The 19,882-nt window shown below is 33.8% G+C and overlaps 1 protein-coding gene across 1 annotated transcript in view; it reads right to left on the bottom strand.

Moving 5' to 3' along the window:
- mGluR (metabotropic Glutamate Receptor) overlaps window positions 1–19,882 on the bottom strand; it is a 720,415-nt gene that overhangs the window by 675,894 nt on the left and 24,639 nt on the right. Inside the window, exon 2 of the mRNA XM_072546856.1 lies at window positions 5,122–5,173. The gene's annotated coding sequence lies outside the window, so the exon portion shown is untranslated. The remainder of the gene's footprint in view (window positions 1–5,121; window positions 5,174–19,882) is intronic.

Consider the following 19,882-nt stretch of genomic DNA (forward strand, 5'->3'; position numbering starts at 1 on the left):
ATATAACATTAAATGTGTTTGGCGATCCGTACCCCATTCTTTATTGGCCAGAGTTTTAGAAGATTTAATCGCCTGTAACAAGATAAAATCAAATTTGTTAGATGAAGTTTCCAACTTAGTTCTCTCGTCATGTCCAAGAACTTTATTGACGTTACACGTTTTAGGTTTCATCACATAGTCTTAGGTTGGGAGTGTCTGTGACATTTTTCTTAGAAAACAGGATGAAATGAGTTCTTTTCAGTGGAAAAGCAGAAACTTTATTGACGTTACACGTTTTAGGTTTTCATTACATAGTCTTAGGTTGGGAGTGTCTGTGACATTTTTCTTAGAAAACAGGATAAAATAAGTTTTTTTAGTGGAAAAGCAGAAACCTGTTTTTTGTGACCAGAATTCTAAGTGTTGTATAAAGTTCTACGTGTGACAAAATATATTTTGTATATTTTTACCTTTGCAATAAACTACAAGATCATCCGCATAAAAGCGTGCCTTTATAGGCGATTTTAGATTTTTGAGAATGTCGTTGATTGCCACTATAAAGAGCGTATGACTTATAACCGAGCCTTGAGAAATGCCATTTTCTGGATACATTATATCTGATGTTGTGTTGTTTGTCCTAACTCTAAAAGCTCTATTTTAAAGAAAGTTTTTAGTAAAGAAGAGGCAGTGACCTTGCATGTTCCAACTATATAATTTTTCATTATATAATCGTACTAGGCTGTATTGAAAGCTCTTGATATGTCAAAGAAAACCACTAGACATTTACTGCTTAGTGCAGAAATGTCACTTTCCAAATCTATATTATTTATGATTGACATTTGCTCTCTAAAACTACTTTGTTCTGAAATAATTAAATCTTTTCCCTCCAGGTGCCATCTTAGTATATTATTATTAATTTTTTCTAGTTACTTACACATGGCGCATATTAAAGATATTGGTCGGTATGACTCGGAATTTGTTTAATACTATTAGGTTTTTGAATAGGTATAACTGTGGATTCATGCCATTTTTCAGGAAATTTGTGCTTCAGCCAAATAATATTAAACAGATTTAGAAGTTGTTTGTGAGCGCTATCTGGAAGGTGTGAAGGTGAAGATGTTCAAAGAATTACGTGATTTTTTACTCTCCAAAATTAACGAACCACGTTAACTCTACCTATTTTTTAAGCTATTTTTCTTGTGTATCCTTAATTGGATTTCGATCATTTTTTTTTCGCATTGCAGACCTATTTCTAAGTAATTACTGTATTAATGTTTTCTGGGAAAAGTCAACGTTTCACCCATATACGGGGTGTAAAAATAAATTTGATTTCTTATCGTATTTTGCAACACCCTGTGGAATTTATTAAAAGCAAACGTTACATTTTATTAATATTTCGAAAAAGCTTCATTTTTTTTAACATTTTCGTAGAAAAATCATAATATCTTTATTATCAAAAAAGAAAAGTACGTTCAAAGCATAATGTGTTCAGGCAATTACTTTAGCTGATGTAGGGTTAAGTTATCGTGAAATAGGCTTGAGGTTAGGAGTATCGCATACTACAATATCACGAGTCATTCAACGTTTTCGAGAAACAAACGACCATAAGAGAAGAAGGTGAACAAGGAAGAGGAAGACTTACAACATCACCTCAAGGTCAGTTTATCAGGCTTCGTGCTATAAGAGAACGTTTTCTCACAATGAGACATTTACAAATACAAGTGGCAAATGTTCATAATATTCAAATTAGTAAAAACACTATACAAAGGCGTCTCGCTGAACAAGATCTGCATAAACGGATACCAATCAGAGCACCAGCTTTAAACGTAAATCATCGTAGAAGTAGATTACAATTTGCCAGAGAGCACCTTGACTGGAATGTTGATGACTGGGTGCACGTGTTGTTTACTGATGAATCGAGGTATTGCTTATATAGCCCAGGTAGACGTGTGAGTTTTTTGACGGCCAAGAGAACGCTACGCACAGTGTAATATACGACCCATTACTTTATCCAATGGAGGATCTGTAATGGTTTGGAGAGGAATATCTCTTACAGCGCGAACGGATATTGTTGCTTTACGAAGAGGTTCCTTAACAAGTGAAAAGTATATTACAGACATTTTGTCTAACTATGTAGTTCCATTTGCTCCTTACATAGAAAATATTTTTTTTTAATTCATGATAACGCCCGATCACATGTTGCACGTGTGGTCCGTGAATATTTTGACAAGGTTGGAATACAAACCATAAACTGGCCACCCTGCAGCCCTGATCTTAATCCTATATATAATTTGAGAATAAGAGTAGAACCACCTGTCTCTCTTGACGACATAGAAGTTAGGGTGAGAGAAGTTTGGGATGCAATTGATCAAGACCAAATACGCCGTAATTAGGTAATTATTAATTAATTAATTAGATGTAGAGATAGAAATACTCGTTATTAAGTGTTTTTGGGAAAGGATTATTGTTAAGGATTACTTAGGTTATATTTTCTTGGGCTTTATTTGTATTAAATGTCAAAAAAGTTTATGTAAGTATTGTTTTTTTTGCTCTAAATGTTAATAAAAACTTGTTACATTTAAAGTTCTGTATAATCTTTGATAATAGAGATATCGAAATAATTTTTTTACGAAAATCTTAAAAAAGAATAAATCGATCTTAAAATATTAATAAGATGTAGCGTTTATTTCTAATAAATTCCACAGGGTGTTGCAAAAAACGATGAAAAAACACAATTTTATTTTTACACCCCGTATACGGATAAAACGTTCATATTTTTTAAAATTAAACATTAATATATTGATTTACTAGAAATAGACCCATAATATGAAAACACATCATTAAAATCCAATCATTCGCTCAGGAGAAAAATAGCTTCAAACTTATGGTACATTTAAGGTGGTGCGTTAATTTTGGGCAGTAGAGTCTATATTCTTTTATAAGAGACAGAAGGCGTGGCCTTATTAACATTATTAAGAAGCGTAAAATCCGTTATCTAGGACATGCGTACCGGGGAAGACATTCTGAGCTCTTGAGGTTGTTGATGGAGGGGAAAATTTAAAGAAAGATAGAAGAAAATGTTAATGGTTGAAAAACGTCAGAGACTGGACGGGTCTCGATACTCAATCGCAGAGAATAGAGTTTGTTATTAATTAGTTGCACAGACTAAAAGAAAGAAAGAAAAAAAGGTAAAAGAGTTTACATCGACTTCCAAGATAACGACTTTTCACACCATGCTGAACACGGATGGCAAACTGCTAGAATCAACGGAAGACAAACTGAAAGAATGGGAAAACTATTAAAATTCTCTTTCACGACATACGAGAAGAACCAAGATTGGAAAATAACAACGAAGGGCCAACAATTCTGAAATCTGAAATCATAAATGCAATTAATCATCTTAAAACAAATAAAAGCCCAGGTCCAGACGGAATATACCCAGAAACGTTAAAATTAATCAGCGAAGAAAATATTGAAATATTTGTCCTTTTATTCAATCGCATTTATGATACAGGTAAAATACCCCAAGATTGGCTGGAGTCAATATTCATCCCACTACCAAAAAAGCCAAACCCACAACACTGCAATGAGTTCCGTCTGATAAGCCTTATGAGTCATGCAGTAAAAGTCCTACTAAAAATCGTACATAATCGTATCTATAGAAAGTGCGAAACAATCATCGGAGACGATCAGTTTGGATTCAGAGCCGGCATGGGAACGAGAGAAGCCCTGTTCAGTTTACTAGTTCTCGCCCAAAACTGCTACGACCAACAGAAAGATATATTTATATGCTTTGTAGACTTCGAAAAAGCATTTGATAGAGTAAGACACGACCTACTATTAGAACGTTTGCAAGAAGTAGGTTTAGATGGAAAAGACATCAAATTCTTAAAAAACTTGTACTGGAACCAAAACGCCAGAGTTAGGATCGAAGGTTCCACATCCGCAGAAGTAGAAATTAGGAGTGGAGTTAGACAAGGATGTGTTCTGTCGCCTCTGCTGTTTAATCTTTACTCCGAGTTTCTATTTAAAGAAGCATTGGAGGATTCCAAGGATGGAGTCAAGGTGAATGGCGTAAATATCAACAGTATCAGATACGCCGATGATACAGTGTTAATTGCGGATTCCGACGTAGGTCTACAACGACTCATCGACAAGACCAACTCGACCTGTGAGCAATTTGGTATGAAAATAAACATTAAAAAAACCAAAGTGATGTCAATCCGAAAAAACCAAAACGTACCTCAACCTTGCACAATAAATGGGCACATTTTAGAACAGGTCAATAGATTTAAGTACCTGGGATGTTGAATCGATAGCAGCCTAAATCCTGATCTAGAAATAAGATCGAGAATAGAACAGGCCAGAAAATCTTTCGAAAAAATAAAAAAACTGCTTTGTGATTCTCGAATAAAACTCGAAATTCGACTACGTTTATCAAAATGCTACGTCTGGTCGACTCTTCTATATGCAGTTGAAACGTGGACCCTAAAAACATCAACCGTAAATAAATTGGAGGCCTTTGAAATGTGGATCTACCGGAGAATGCTCAAAATTTCATGGACATCGCATACCTCAAACGAAGAAGTGCTGCATAGAATAGGCAAGGAAAGAGAACTTTTTAACACAGTAAAAGTTAGAAAAACATCATACCTAGGCCACATACTGAGAAATAATAAGTACCAATATGCCCAACTTATAGTGAAAGGAAAAATCGAGGGAAAGAGAGGCCTAGGAAGGAAAAGACTATCGTGGCTCAGAAACATCCGACAATGGACAGGGCTAAATTTTGAACAGCTAATAAGAACAGCTGAAGATAGAGAAGATTTTAAAATTGTAGTAGCCAACCTCCCTTGAGGAGAGGGCACTTTAAGAAGAAGAAGTCGCACAGAATAGAGATTTGTCAGAATTGATTTCTACTTCCAGAAATGAAGTGGGCACTCTAAGAAGAAGAAATGATACTCCTTATGGCAATGGTTAGTACAGTAATCACCAACTATCAAAGAAAATATATTAATGATCAGAAAATAGACAACTTATATCAATATCCATCAAAGATCAAACATAAATTATAGTTAGATTTAAGTACTTGATTTAAACACAACATCACTGAATGGTAAAACAACAAAGGTAAGAGTTACTTACTTGATCGAATAACTGAGCCTCTCTTTTAGAGGTCACGATGAAAGTGGGTCATCTGAAAATAAAAAAACTATCATGGAATTTAATTAAAAAAGGAAACAATAATCATGTTCTTAAATCTCATTTATACTCCGTTTAAAAATATTGATAGCAAAATTTAGAGTTACCACCTATGCCCCGAAGACACAAGGTTATTTCTAAGAACATTAAGAATTGGACACACTCGGCTTATCCTTGGCTTTCTCATGGTATGTACCGATCCACCTGCATGCGGCCATTGCAATAAGAGACATTCAAGTGCTTTATAAACGCTGAAGAGTAATGATGTATAAAGGTTAAATTAAGTATTTTATTTTAATTTTAATACCCTTATATTGTATTATACTTTCATCGAGTCAATAACCTTGTCGTCGAGACACGCTAATTCAAATAAAAAAAAAATTAATCGTATATATCAAACAAACTAAATTTTTCCAGCGAAAATAAAGAAAACAGAATCCTCCACTGCATACTAAACTGCATTTAAGGTACAATATGTGGTGAGTAGCGATAGGTCCAAATTTCTTAGTACAAGTAAGGCAACTAAAATTACATTTTTAGCAGAATTAGTTTATTTTGTTCTTAGTGTAATTAATTGAATTTGAAAACCGCCTACCGATCTGGAAGCGGAAGCATTAAGGAATGAATTTAATAGTTTTGATTTATTTTTTTGATAAAACAATAAACGAACGAATGAAGTTTTGCTATATCAACCAATTTAATCAACTATTTCATTTATTTAGCAAATACTTTCAAGTTTATGGTTTTGTCAGTTTTATATAGAAGGAAATTTATATAAAATTAAACGGATTTTATTGTTTATGCCAAATCGAAAGGGACCATAAATTTTTTCCATGTTTCCAATTGATGTGGGCTATAAAACTGTTGTTCTGTAAATACCAAAATTGCGGATAATTTCTTGATAGAAATAAACCAACATTTCACGAGACATTTGTTTTATTGGTTACTTTCACTCAATAAAAGAGTATAATTTTAACAACGTTGAGAGTTATATAGTACACTAAAGTGTTGCTTGTTTTTAAGCTTTAAGACCTATAAAAAATTACACTCACCGGTGCAGAAAACGGGCTCCCCTTTAATTGAAAAAAATTCTCACATTTTTTAGTTTAGTGAAATAAGTTCGTTTTAATTTATTAATACTTATAAATATCAGGTTACTACAGTAGTCGAAATTCGACTACGTTTATCAAAATGCTACGTCTGGTCGACTCTTCTATATGCAGTTGAAACGTGGACCCTTAAAACATCAACCGTAAATAAATTGGAGGCCTTTGAAATGTGGATCTACCGGAGAATACTCAAAATTTCATGGACATCGCATACCTCAAACGAAGATGTGCTGCATAGAATAGGCAAGGAAAGAGAACTTTTTAACACAGTAAAAGTTAGAAAAACATCATACCTAGGCCACATACTGAGAAATAATAAGTACCAATATGCCCAACTTATAGTGAAAGGAAAAATCGAGGGAAAGAGAGGCCTAGGAAGGAAAAGACTATCGTGGCTCAGAAACATCCGACAATGGACAGGACTAAATTTTGAACAGCTAATAAGAACAGCTGAAGATAGAGAAGAGTTTAAAATTGTAGTAGCCAACCTCCATTGAGGAGAGGGCACTTTAAGAAGAAGAATGAAGTTTCTAACATAGGGATATGTAACTATTCTATAATTTTAATATTTAACCGTTTAACAGTAACACGACACTTTTCTGTTTTATGAAAATCATATATTATTCGGCGAATGTCCCTAATTTGATATTCAGGCAGATTCATAATTTTTGATTTGTTAAAGAAGTTTTTTCTTGGACTTTTCTACTTTTCTAACTTTTCCAGTTGTTTCCAATGATTTTTTACTCTCCTTGAAAATTCTTTTAACTGTAGTATAAGAAATACCTGTAATAAAATACAAAACCACTTTATATTTATTTATATATTTGCGATTATAAATTCCGATGTCAAAATACAATTTTGAGACAGAATTAAATATCATTAAGCAAATAGCAGTAAACAATGGATACAACGAATAAACAATTAATAAAATGTTAAATTAAAAACTACACAAGAAAGCCCTGAAATTAGTATTTCCACAAACCGAGAGAAAACCCAGTACCTTCTGCTCGATTACATATACAGGCAAAATATCAACAAAAATAGCCAAACACATAAAAAAGAAAGGAATAACACCAGCTTTCAGAACAAATAACAACCTAGGCAAATATATTAAAAACAACAAGAGCCAAAATAAAAAACCCTTACAGTGGTAAAAACTTACATCGGTCAAATTGGCAGAAATTTTAATAAACGAATAGCAGAACATAAAAGGGCTTTCAATAATAGAAAAACAGATTCTACATACGCACTTCACCTTCTAGATCATAATCATTCTTTTAATGACGAATTTAAAATTCTTCACATTCAAAATAAAGGCCTTAAGCTATCTTTGTTAGAATTTATGGAAATTTACAAATTAAAAAACACAGATATAATTCTGAATAACCAACTTGAGACAAACAGTTCTTCCCTCCTCAACTTATTTCATTAGAGACTATAAAGTGTAAACGCATGCCAAAAATAGATCACTTGAGAAAGGCAATCAGCCGAAACAGCTGTAGTGATAAGAGTTTAAAATAAATTTTGTGGAATTTTTGAAAACAAAGTTTTCAGTGTTTTATTGTTACATTATACACTCGCGATCATAAAATCCGGGTCATCTTGAAAATTTCAAGTTTCTTCAATATTTTTGCCTCTGGTGCAGTAATAACCTTTTTTTTGGCTAATGTATTTTTTATTTGTCATCAATGTTTGTTTTGAAAGAAAAAAAAAATGGTTTTTTATTGTTTTTATTGAAAAAAACAGAAAACAAATCAAATTGTTGATAAAACAGACATACGAAAAAATATGGAAAATACAGAACGTGGTAAAAAATCAGTGAAATTTCAATGACCAATATCGTGTATTGCCTCCCCTTGATCTAATAACCTCTTGCAAACGACGGGGCATACTTTAAATTTTTCTTCGGATTACATGTTGTGGTATGTTATTCCACTCACTCACTAACAGATCCTTAAGCTCCTGTGCGTTGTTAGGAGGAGGTGTATGGGTTTGAATACGTTTTTTTCAAATCGTCCCAGAGATGTTCGATGGGATTCAGGTCCGGAGACCTAGCTGGCCAGGCTACCCTCGTAATTCCAACTTCGTCCAAGCATTACATACTGATCCTGGCAACGTGCAATCGCACGTTGTCCTGCATAAAAACGGCGTTTTCTCCAAGCCCTGCCATGTTGGGCATAACATGTTCTTCCAGAATCTCCGTAATGTACTGCAGTTAGGGACCCATTTTCGATGAAGGGTAATTCTGTGTGGAAGTCGGAAGATATACCTCCCCAAGTCATGACCGAGCCTCCACCAAATGGCATTCTTGGAGCAATGCAAGCTTGTAAAAATCGTTCACCGGTTCTCCTCCAAACTCTTACACGTCCATCGGATCCAGTTAGGTAGAAACGGGATTCATCTGAGAATAACACTTTGCTACAATCGTTAATTCCCCAACGCGCGTATTGTCGAGCAAAAGCTAGTCGTGCAACTTGAGGCACCCGGCGACGTGGCGGTCCTCTAGCCATTACCCGAGAAGATAGTCAAGAAGAACGAAGTCTTCTTCTGACTGTTGCAACACTAAAATGGCGATTTCGTATTTCCTCTAGACGATTTTGATGCATAACCGCTGTTGAGGTCCGGTTTCGTAAAGACTTAAACACAAGGAAACGGTCATCTACTGCCGTGGTCGTTGTTCTTCGTCCAGAGCCAGGTCACCTGGTTAGCAAACTTGCCTACTGAAAGCGTTGAAGCACTCGTTGAACCGTAGAAAGACTTACGCCAACAGTTCTTGCGACTTGCCGTTGAGTGTGACCGTCTTCCACAAGTGCAACCATTTGTGCCGTTTCAACAGTCAAAGGCATTTTTGTCAAAAAATAAACACTAATAATGGTACTAATAAACACTAATCGTGGCAATAATAAACGTTTGTCCGTTGCATTTGAACAGAAAGTCGAAGCACAAACGAGACATTTAAAACAAGTGGAGTTACAGGTAGCGTTCATTTTGGGAAGTGTGCACTTTACCGCGAAATTGGCACTATTGGAATTCTTTGTTACAAAGGAAAGCGCAACAATTCTCAGAAACATGCATTAGTTTGTATTTGTGTTCTTATTATTTACGATAAAGCTCGTTAAAAATGAAATATCGGTGATTTTCAAGGTGACCCGGATTTTATGATCGCGAGTGTATATTTCCATTTATTACGACTTTTTCTGTCTCTTTGACACCAAGTCAAGCTTTTGATACGATTTTCAAATACTATAAACACCGAAAAAATATTTTTATTTGTTTAAAAATAATATCATTTTAAAAACTAAGTTACAAATTACACGTAATTAGCATTTCTAACAGGATTTTTTAGCATGCTTAACGAAAACGAAAACAAATTTGTCTTGATATCACTGATCTACATTTTATATATTTTTTTTTCGCGATGGCAGACATCATCCAAATTACCAGTCACTTTCCAAATACAGACATGAGAAACAAACAATTACATCTGTACATGTACAATCGTTACTGACGAGTAGTTAAGCTACTGGCAGTAAGTCAGAATAAGGTTTAAAGTGCAAGTGGGCATGTCGACTTTTAAGTAAACGAAATCCAGTTTGTGCGCTGGTTTTTCAGATATGATACCCACTGTATTAGGTTTTATCTTTCTTATACTGATATACAGAGTTGACTCGTGAACTCTCAGAGACACTCCTCCTCCTCAGTCCTAATCCCTTTTGGGATGTGGTGACACCATCAGGCCTTTACAGTTTTTGCACGATTTCTCTCCATCTCTTCATCTTTCTCTGTCCTGGGCTAGTTGTTCGGCTTCATGTAACCCTTGGTTAATCAGTATTTTTGTTTTATCTACCCAACGGCTTGGAGATCTTCCTCTAGGTCTCTTTCCTTCAACTCTACCCTCGACTATCAGTTTTTCCATCGTACCTGTTCTTCTAGCAATGTGTCCAAAATACTGCAAATATCTCTGTTGTATTTGTTTAAGCAATCTATCCTTTACTTTAAGTTGTTCTAATATCGATACGTCAGTGCGATGATTAATTCAGGATATTCTCAACATGCGGCGGTATACCCACATTTCAAAAGCGTCTAGATTATTTTTATCCGATTTCTTTAAGGTCCACGTTTCGGAAGCATATGTCGCTATGGGAAAAATAATGAAATTATCAGCCTTAGTTTTGTGTGTATGCTAGAATTTTTCCAAATTGCTACCAGTTTCACCATAGCTGTTCTAGCAATAGTCAACCTTTTACGTATCTCTCTGTCACACCCTCCGTCATTTGTTATTAGGGACCCCAGGTATATGAATCTATTTACTACTTCAAAGCCCCCAATTTCTTTAATGTGTTGAAGATTATTCCGAGCTCTGTCTACTATCATGATCGTTGTTTTACTCCTATTTAGCTGTAGTCCATATGTTTTGCTTTTTTCCTCTAGACGTCTTATTATGTCTTCCATTTCTTCTTGATTTGCCGCGATTATTAAAGTGTCATCTGCATATCTCAAGTAATTGATTTTTTGACCTCCTACTGATATTCCGCGCTTCCATCCGTCTAGTACATTTCGTATAATGTGTTCGCTGTAGATATTAAACAGAGTTGGCGAGATTATGCATCCCTGCCTGACACCTGCCTCTGTTCGGAAATGATCGGAATGGGTGTTGTTTGTTTGTACTGTGCACTTTACAGAAACACTACTTACAAGAAAATTGGGCTTTCAAAATGTAGTTTTATCTTCGAATTCTGAAGATATCTTATACCGACCACCTTACTAATTCGGACGTTTTATTTAGAATACAAAAAGAAACAAACAGTCAATCTAAAACCTTGGTCACATCATGAGGAACATTTAATTTTACTGGAAAATGTAGAATAAATACGATAAACAAGAACGCAAAAGATTTCCTGCCTACTGCCATGATGGTCGCCAAAATCCGAAATGGATAGGCACTACACAAAGAAGAAGAAATATTAAAAGCCGAAATGCGACAAATCCTCCATCACGAGGAACGGCATCAGAGAGAGTTTTATAGTTTATTTTTATGAACGAGAGAGTAATTAGCATAATTTTAACTGGTAGCTCCGACCACTCCATGGGCGTGCTCAAGATTAATTGAAAAATTACTTTGAATAATTGTAAAAAATAAATGAATTATTTCAGTGTTATAAAGTGTAAAGTGTAAAAGTGACCTCTTTTATCACACACTATATTAGAACTGACTGGCCTACATTAAAAAGGGTTTTAAAAAATTCACATTTTTTTTAATTTTTAAAAATTACAAAAGAGAAAAAGAGTTTTTAAAACCGTCTAAGGTATGTTAAATAGATGAATAAAAATATTAATATAAAACTTACAGCTACTTGTTACAAATCCAAATCAGATTCAGAAGATGAACTTTCAGAACCAAGATTTATAATAACTGGCTCGATCATTTTATCAGTAATATTGTCCAGCTTCCACATTTTTTCCTCTTCTTTAATAGTGTGATTTACTGCCTTTTCCCAGTTTTCAGGTTTTACATTATTTACGGCCTCCAAAAACAACTGTTTAATATCATGAATTTTAAAAGTGGTATTTTTTCTTGAAACTTCACTCTTTATCTGTACCCATACCAGTTCAATGGGGTTTAATTCACAATGATATGGTGGGGATCTAAGTACTGTCATTCCACGATTTTTGGCAATTTCATCAATTTCGTATTTTTTAACTTTTTCTTTATGAAGGGCACACAACGAATAATGTTCCTTTCTTATAGATCCGGGATGGTACGTAATATTTTTTGAACTCAGCCAATTCTGCAAGTCTTTTTTTAACTACTTGGTTGTGGGCAGTCCTTCTATAAGTCTGGAGTGATAACTTGCATTATCCATTACTATTACACAGTTCTTAGGAAGAAGATCTATCATTTGTTCGAACCATTCTTGAAAGACATCAGCGTTCATGTCTTCATGGTAGTCACCGGTACGAGTTGATTCAAAAGTTAATAAACCACCTTCAACAAAACCGTCTGAACTGCCAATGTGTACTATTATCAGCCTGCGTCCCTTTCCTGATGGTGGGTTTAAACCAGTAGATAAGTTATTTACAAAAGCGTGCCTTTGACTTGTAACAGTTTCATCCTGCCAAAATTTATTTGGTGTATGACCCTCGTTGATCCATGTTTCATCAAGATAAAATATTTTTCTTTTTTGGTTTCTCATTTCCTTTATGGTTCTTAGAAAATGTCTTCTCCATATGACAATATCGCTTCTTTCTAATAAAATAGACTTTCTGGGATTCTTTTTCCAGCGGAAGCCTATTTCTTTTAAAAGTTTCCATAACGTACTTCGACTCATTTCTGGGTAATCCTTATCATCCCGAACTGAGACAAGAACTGTATCCAATGTTGGAAATTCTTGTCTAAAGAAGAATTCATGCACTTTTCGTCGAAGTCCTTCTTTAAAATGATATTCTATTTGAAATTTTGGTTTCCCTGGAGCATTACGTGGCATTTGAAAACTACCACATTTCTCTTCTTTAATAACTCTGTAAATCGTAGATTTCCCAACACCAAGTGTACTGCTAACTAACTCAACGGTCCCATCAACACTTTCACATAAACGTTTGTCTGTAAATGATTTAAAACAATTAAATATTAATGTTTTTTCATTAACTGTTAGAGGACCAATTTTTCGGCGTTTACACGGCACTTCCAAATTTTCCATAACACTAGTATACACAATAAACTGCACCTTGCAACTGAAGTACCTACTTTTAGTGAACTGTTAAGAATTTTGAATACGCCACTTGGACCTTCCTACAAAATGGAAAATCCCACTATCACATTTTCTGTGGAATAAGTTTAGAAGGTAATTATCTAGTCAATTACTGTCGTAGATTCCTGGAATTAAGGAATTAAATGTTTGATTGTTGAAACCCTTACTTCGTGGAATGCACTCATTTCAGATAAAATAAAACGTTTTATTTTATCTAAAGAATTAAACTTTATTTTGCAAATAGGTAGGTACTTATTAAACATTTATTGGTTATATATAACCAATAAAATAAACATCTTACATTTCTTGCAAATTCATTAGTACCTGTTAACCTTTATCACTCCGACACTGGCAATCTTATTTAGGGATTAGTAACCCTCACAACTATTGTATTCTATTCTGCTCCAACCTTTATACCTGGTGGTCATACTCAATTTAAAATTGTTTTCCTATATACTTCTGTAAACTTGTTGACAAATATCTGTTTTTCATTGAGTCACCCGTATCAACAGTTTAGGGATTTGCATACATAATTTATTGTTTTATTACTCTCTCATACATAAAAATACACTATAGTAAAGAAATGTCTAAAGATGCCTACACATCTGGTGAACGCATGTGACCGAAGCCCTTCGACCGAACTCGTTTAATGTTTTCGACGTTCGATGGAAAATTTGGTCTTTCGTACACATTACAACGAACGAATTCGTTTGCAGTCATTTGATCAGTTTCGCGGGTATTTGATGTAAACTGTAAAAATGACATCGAATGAGGATATAATTATTGCAAGTGCGATGTATATTATTATTAGTGAGACGGAGGCCGAAAAAGTGAAAGACCTCCCCAAAAAACGACGAAAACAACGCTGGTGGACAACATTATTGTTCAAAAGCAGAAGTCGGTATAGAGGGATAGACTTATTTAATGGTGTAAAAGCTGAAATGGAATACGGGCTTTTTAAAAAATTTTGTAGAATGAAGTCTACTGATTTTGAATGGTTATTAAATGAAATTGGTACAAAAATCGTTAAAGAAGATACAAAGGAGAAGCGATACTGCTAACAGAAAGGTTAATGTTAACCCTACGATATTTTGCTTCTTGAGACTCTTATACAAGTTTGATGTATACTTTTAAAATTTCAAAACAACTCATTTCAAGAATAATACAAGAAGTTTTAAAAGTGTTATCTTGTTTTTGTCGCTCACGTCAGAATGACGTTAATAAAGACATTTTCTTTTTGAGCTCTCCTGCATTTTCTTTGTTTTATTGTTGTAATATTTATGCATTGAATTCCATAAAAGTTAAGATATTCCAGATAATCTAAAGAAATCTTTTAAAGTTCTTAAACCCGTATTTTAGTTTTATTAGTTACTCTTAACTAATCCCTACGCTTGGTACTTATTACCAAGGTACTAAACATGGTATTTTTATTTTTGGAATATTGTGGAGGAGTTTTACTATTTTAACCGTTTTACTATTTTACTAGACCGAAAATGATTTTTCGTTATTTGATCATGACCCACCTATAAAAATCTTAAAAAGTCATGAATATAGTTTAACGCCAATAATATACATATTTTTTGGAGTGGCGTTCGAAACAATTTATTTTAAACAAATTTTAAAAATTTCAAAATTTTAATTTACTACTAAAAATTTTGTAAAAATACCGTGATGTACATAATGACATGTAGAACCAAAGATATCCTCAAAAAATGAAAAAACACGTTTTAATTTTTTTTGAGGTTATGTTTGGGTATAGGAATCTAAAATTTTTTTGGTTAGAAACTTTTTAATATAGAACAACATGAAAATTTTTTTTGGAATATGGCAGGGTGAATTTTGCTAACCTTCTATGATCGAAAATGATTTTTCGCTGTTTTGAACTTGATGCCCCACCTACAATAATCTGAAAATAAGCATAAAGATAGTATAATGCTTAGCCTTCTTCTTCAGGTTCCTTCTCCTATCGGAGGTTGGAAATCATCATCGCTATTTTAATTTTATTGGCCGTGCTTCTGAATAATTCTAATGAGCTGCAACCGAACCACTCTCTCAAATTTCTTAGCCAGGATATTTTGCGTCGTCCTGGGTTTCTCTTTCCTTGTATCTTCCCTTGCATAATTAATCTAAGTAATACGTTCTTCTAGCCCCTCATTATATGACCCAGATATTGAATCTTTCTAATTTTAACAGTTTTTATGACTTCACATTCTTTCTTCATTCTTTGTAACACCTCTATATTAGTTACTTTTTCAGTCCACGATATTCTGTGGATTCTCCTGTAGCACCACATCTCAAATGAGTTTAATTTTTGATTCCAGACTGTTTTATTGTCCACGCTTGCATGCCGTATAGTAAAGTAGAAAAAACGTAACAACGTAGCATTCTTGTGCGGATCTCTAGATTAAGGTTACGGTTGCAAAGTAAGTTCTTCAATTTTATGAACGTGTTTCTTGCCATTTCTATTCTAGATCTGATTTCTTTTGTTTGATCTCCATCTTCGGTTAACCACGTTCCTAAATATTTATATGTTGTTACTCTTTCGATCGTTGTATTTGATGATCAGGTTATCTACATTTTGTGGTTTTTTTGAGAATATCAAAAGCTTAGCCAAAAGAGAATGCTTAGCCAATAATATACAATTTTTTTTGGAACAGCGTTTGAAGCAGTTTTTTTTAAACGAATTTTATAAATTTCAAAAACGTTCAAAAATTTGAATTTCCCTCCAATAATTTTGTAAAAAATACCATAATGTAGACAATAAAATATCTTACAAACTAAAAAAAAAGAATTTCTACCATTATCAGAACCGAAGATATTGTCAAAAAACGAAAAAACAAGTATTCATTTTTTTTTGAGGTTATGTTTTGGTCTAGGAATCTAAAAATTTTCTTGGTTGGATACTTGTTGATATAGAACAACATGGTATTTTTATATTCTAAAAATCGCGGGGGTACTTTTCACTATATTAACCGATTAGACCCTTTAAGGAGAAAAACAAGAGGGCATAACACAGAAGTAGAATTGGTAGATGATATATTAAATTTCAACGAAAGGTAATAAAACAGAATCTATTAATTATAATTGCAAAGGACATTGCATCGAAATTTATTTTTGTTTAAATAAAAAATTATAAAATTTCTCAATGTACACCTGATTTTCTGACAATGAAATATTAATCTTATTAAAACTGCGTCGAAAACTTCTCGGCAGGAATGAAACAATTTTGAAATCCGGCTCATTTTGTAACTTCTACAACTGGCAAATGTTTCAATTAAATAGTTCACAAATCGACATTGCGCACCGCGCAAATAGCAATTACGCTACTTATATATAATTATTCTCTTAGAATTTCCCTAGTCCCTAATCGCTCTTAGTTCAAAAGTACCTGCAGAATGCGTTTAATTTGTACCTGCCAACTTTTGATCTCAAGTCACGAACAGACCGGGATAAATATTCGCAAAGAGCTAAAAGTATGCGATGTTTATGTTCTTAGGAATAAAGGTGAGAACGTTCCTGTCGTTTGTAATGATAATTTATCGAGTACAAACAAGGAAGCTATAATTATTAGAAGTGAAAAATGACCAAGTAAATATTTTACTTTGTTTTTCTTTATTTAGTAATTTCCGAGATAAGCGAACCGATCCTTTTTTTTTCACTCCTGATAAACAATAAAATTTGGCAAATATCTCACTTTTTTCTTTTTATGTTGTCTCACATGTTCTAGTATCTCTAATAATTCTCGATACAAAGCTTGTTCGACTACTAGAACGTCTGATTTATGGCACATATGATATAATTTTCTAAACAAATTTGTTTACCATACATTTGTTGCAGTTTTAGAAACAGTATTTTATTCTCCTTCTTTAAGTGCCATCTCCGCGGCGGAGGTTGGCAATCATCATAGCTATTCAGACTTTTGAGACAGCTGCTCTGAAAAGTTCATTTAATGTACATCCATGTACCATTCTCACAGGTTGCACAGCCATGACATTATACCCCTCCCCATGCTTCTCTTTGCTTGGATCTTTTGCTGCATAATAACTTCACGTCTAATTTCAATTTTTTATGACAGCTGTTCGTTAACACGTACTTTTGCTCGCTGTTTATAGTATAAATTTGATATGATCCTGAGGTCGTTGTAATCAATCTTCTTTGATTTCAGGACTTCTTAATTTATTAATTGTTCATGTCGTACTTTATTATAGTCAATAAAACATGCGTATATATCTTGATTGACATCCAGGCATCTTTGTATCAGTATATTAAGTGAAAAAAGAGCTTCACGCGTTCCTAGGCCTTTGCAAAAACCAAATTGTCTATAATTAACGTCTATGTCCAGTTTGTGATATATTCGGTTATGGATTACTTTTAGTAGTAACTTTAGCACATAAGACATCAAGCTAATGGTGCGGTAATCGCTACATTCTCTTGCGTTTTTCTTTTTGGGTCGACAAATAAAAATCGACGTTAACCACTCTTTGGTTAATACGCCTAAACTATAAATTTGGTTCAAGAGTGTCACTAAAACATCAATGTGCTTCTCATCTAGAATTTTTAGGATTTCTGTAGGAAGCATGTCAGGTCCAGGGCTTTTCCCATTCTTCATTGTTTTTAATGCGTGTAATATTTCTTCTTTTGTAATACATAGACCTATTTCTTCTTATGTAAGTTCTATGTGCTCCAGATCTCCTCTTTCATCATCGAACAGTTCGTCGATATATTCTGCCCGTCTTTGTACTTTCTCGTCCGTCTGTGTTATAGTAGTCCTGTGTCTATCCAGAAGTGGACCAGTGGGATTTTAATTTCTTAGTCCTGCCAGTTCTTTAATTTTTTTGTGTAGGTTAAACAGATTATATTTATTTTGAAGGTCCTCGATCTCTTTACATTTGTCTTCAAAGTATTTTTCTTCTGCCTGCTTTATCATCTTCCTGGTCATCATGGCATGTGTTTGTCTTTTTAAAGACGAATTACATGCTATGATATTTTCTGACGGATATTCTTAAGTTAAAGTTGACAAAAGGAAAAGATTTAGGATTATTCATAATTGTTCTAATTATTGACCAGTGTCTAGATAACAACACACTATATTACTGGTTGCCTATAACATTGGCGTAAAGCGAAAGGTTACTTGAAATGTATTAATGTTTCACTAATGAGCACAAAATGGTTCAAATATAAACAAAATAAATAGTCCAATGCAACAATTGTATTTAAAATATTTACGTCTCATAAATTACAACTATTTAAACAGACATAAAACATATAAAAATATTATTGATTGAATATTTTTTTCCGATTTTGAGAATATGAGATTGAATTAATTTCTGTGTGTAGAAATCCATTACTCTCAATAAGAAATATTTTACAATTAATGTATTAAATAAATTGTTTTCCTTTTAAAAATTTATTATGTAGCAATTCAAATTTTTAAATATCATTTGATCCACAAAAATAATAAAATCTTGAAAAAGTGTTAACAATATATTTAAGACACTTTAAATATTATACTCCGCTTTCTTTTTATTGCGTTTCATAGACGATGTCGTAAGCTGATGTAAGTTCATGTTCGACATCGTGTTATGATAGAGCTGAAACAAAGTTTTTAAATTTTGCTCAATTTTTCCCTCCCAACTCGTCAAAAATCTAGAAAGTATTATCAAATGGCAAATAAAGTTGCTTTTACCGCAGTTTGACTGCCAATAAAAGGTCTTAGTATTGTTAAAATTAGTAATAAAACATGTTATCAAAACGGATCGATATGAACGAAGATTTAGTAGTCTTTTTAGTTGGAAAATAAAAATTTTTATTTAATATGTCATTACAAAAGTGTGTATGGCATTTAAAAATGTCTGACTAACTAATATTAATTTTGTTGTATATTTAAAGGACTTCCTGTGAAAAAGGACGAGCTTAAAATTTTGTGAAAATGAGTTATACCTATCTTGGTGCCACAAGATTCCTGAGCAGTGAGGCCGTGCGCCGTTAAGCATCGGTTGGTGGCTAGATCCTCCGAATGGTCGGTTGGCCCATTATTAGCTAATAATTCCCACACTTAACGATTTACAAATTGTACAGTCTATTGCAGCGGTACTCAAACTGTGGTACGCGTACCACTGGTAATACGCAAAGCACTAACAAATGTTATATTTTACGTTTTGCATGGCAACGCTGTGAGTTTGCCAACAACAAGCAGGTAATGTCTTATTCACTGTTGGCAACACTGAAATCACGGCAAATTCTCACTGTCCTTGATTCACGTCCATTCTCGTCATGAGTTTCCTCGTGGCCGTCATTCGTTGTGTTTGGTTTTGTAGAAAAGAGTAATTTGCTGTTACTGATTCGTGCTAATTTTTGCATATAAAAAATGGATAAGTGGCCTAAACGAGACAAAAGAACATCTGAAAATCCCGGTCCATTGAGCTCCACTTCAGAGTAGGAGCCTATACAGGATGATGACAAAAAGAGTTCTTTTAGAAAACTTAAAGTGGCGGTTAGAAAATATGATCCTGAATACATTAATATGGGATTTACATTCACGAATATAAATGATGAGCCAAGGCCCCAATGTGTAATCTGCTCGGAAATTCTTTCTAACCAATGTATGAATCCTTCGCTATTAAAACGCCACTTCAATACAAAACATTCAGTGTTGGAAAATAAACCTAAGGATTACTTCGTTCGGAAGTTAACGGAGATGAGAGGCACAAAAAAATAAATGTCGAATTTCACCGGCAGAAACCAAAAAACAGTAGAGGCATCCTTCCTCGTGAGTTTAAGAATTGCGAAGTGTGGAAAAGCACATACCATCGGTGAAGAACTAGTTCTGCCTGCCACACAAGATGT

The sequence above is a fragment of the Diabrotica undecimpunctata genome, chromosome 10, assembly GCF_040954645.1.
Source record: "Diabrotica undecimpunctata isolate CICGRU chromosome 10, icDiaUnde3, whole genome shotgun sequence".
In the NCBI taxonomy this organism is placed as follows: Eukaryota; Metazoa; Arthropoda; class Insecta; order Coleoptera; family Chrysomelidae; genus Diabrotica; species Diabrotica undecimpunctata.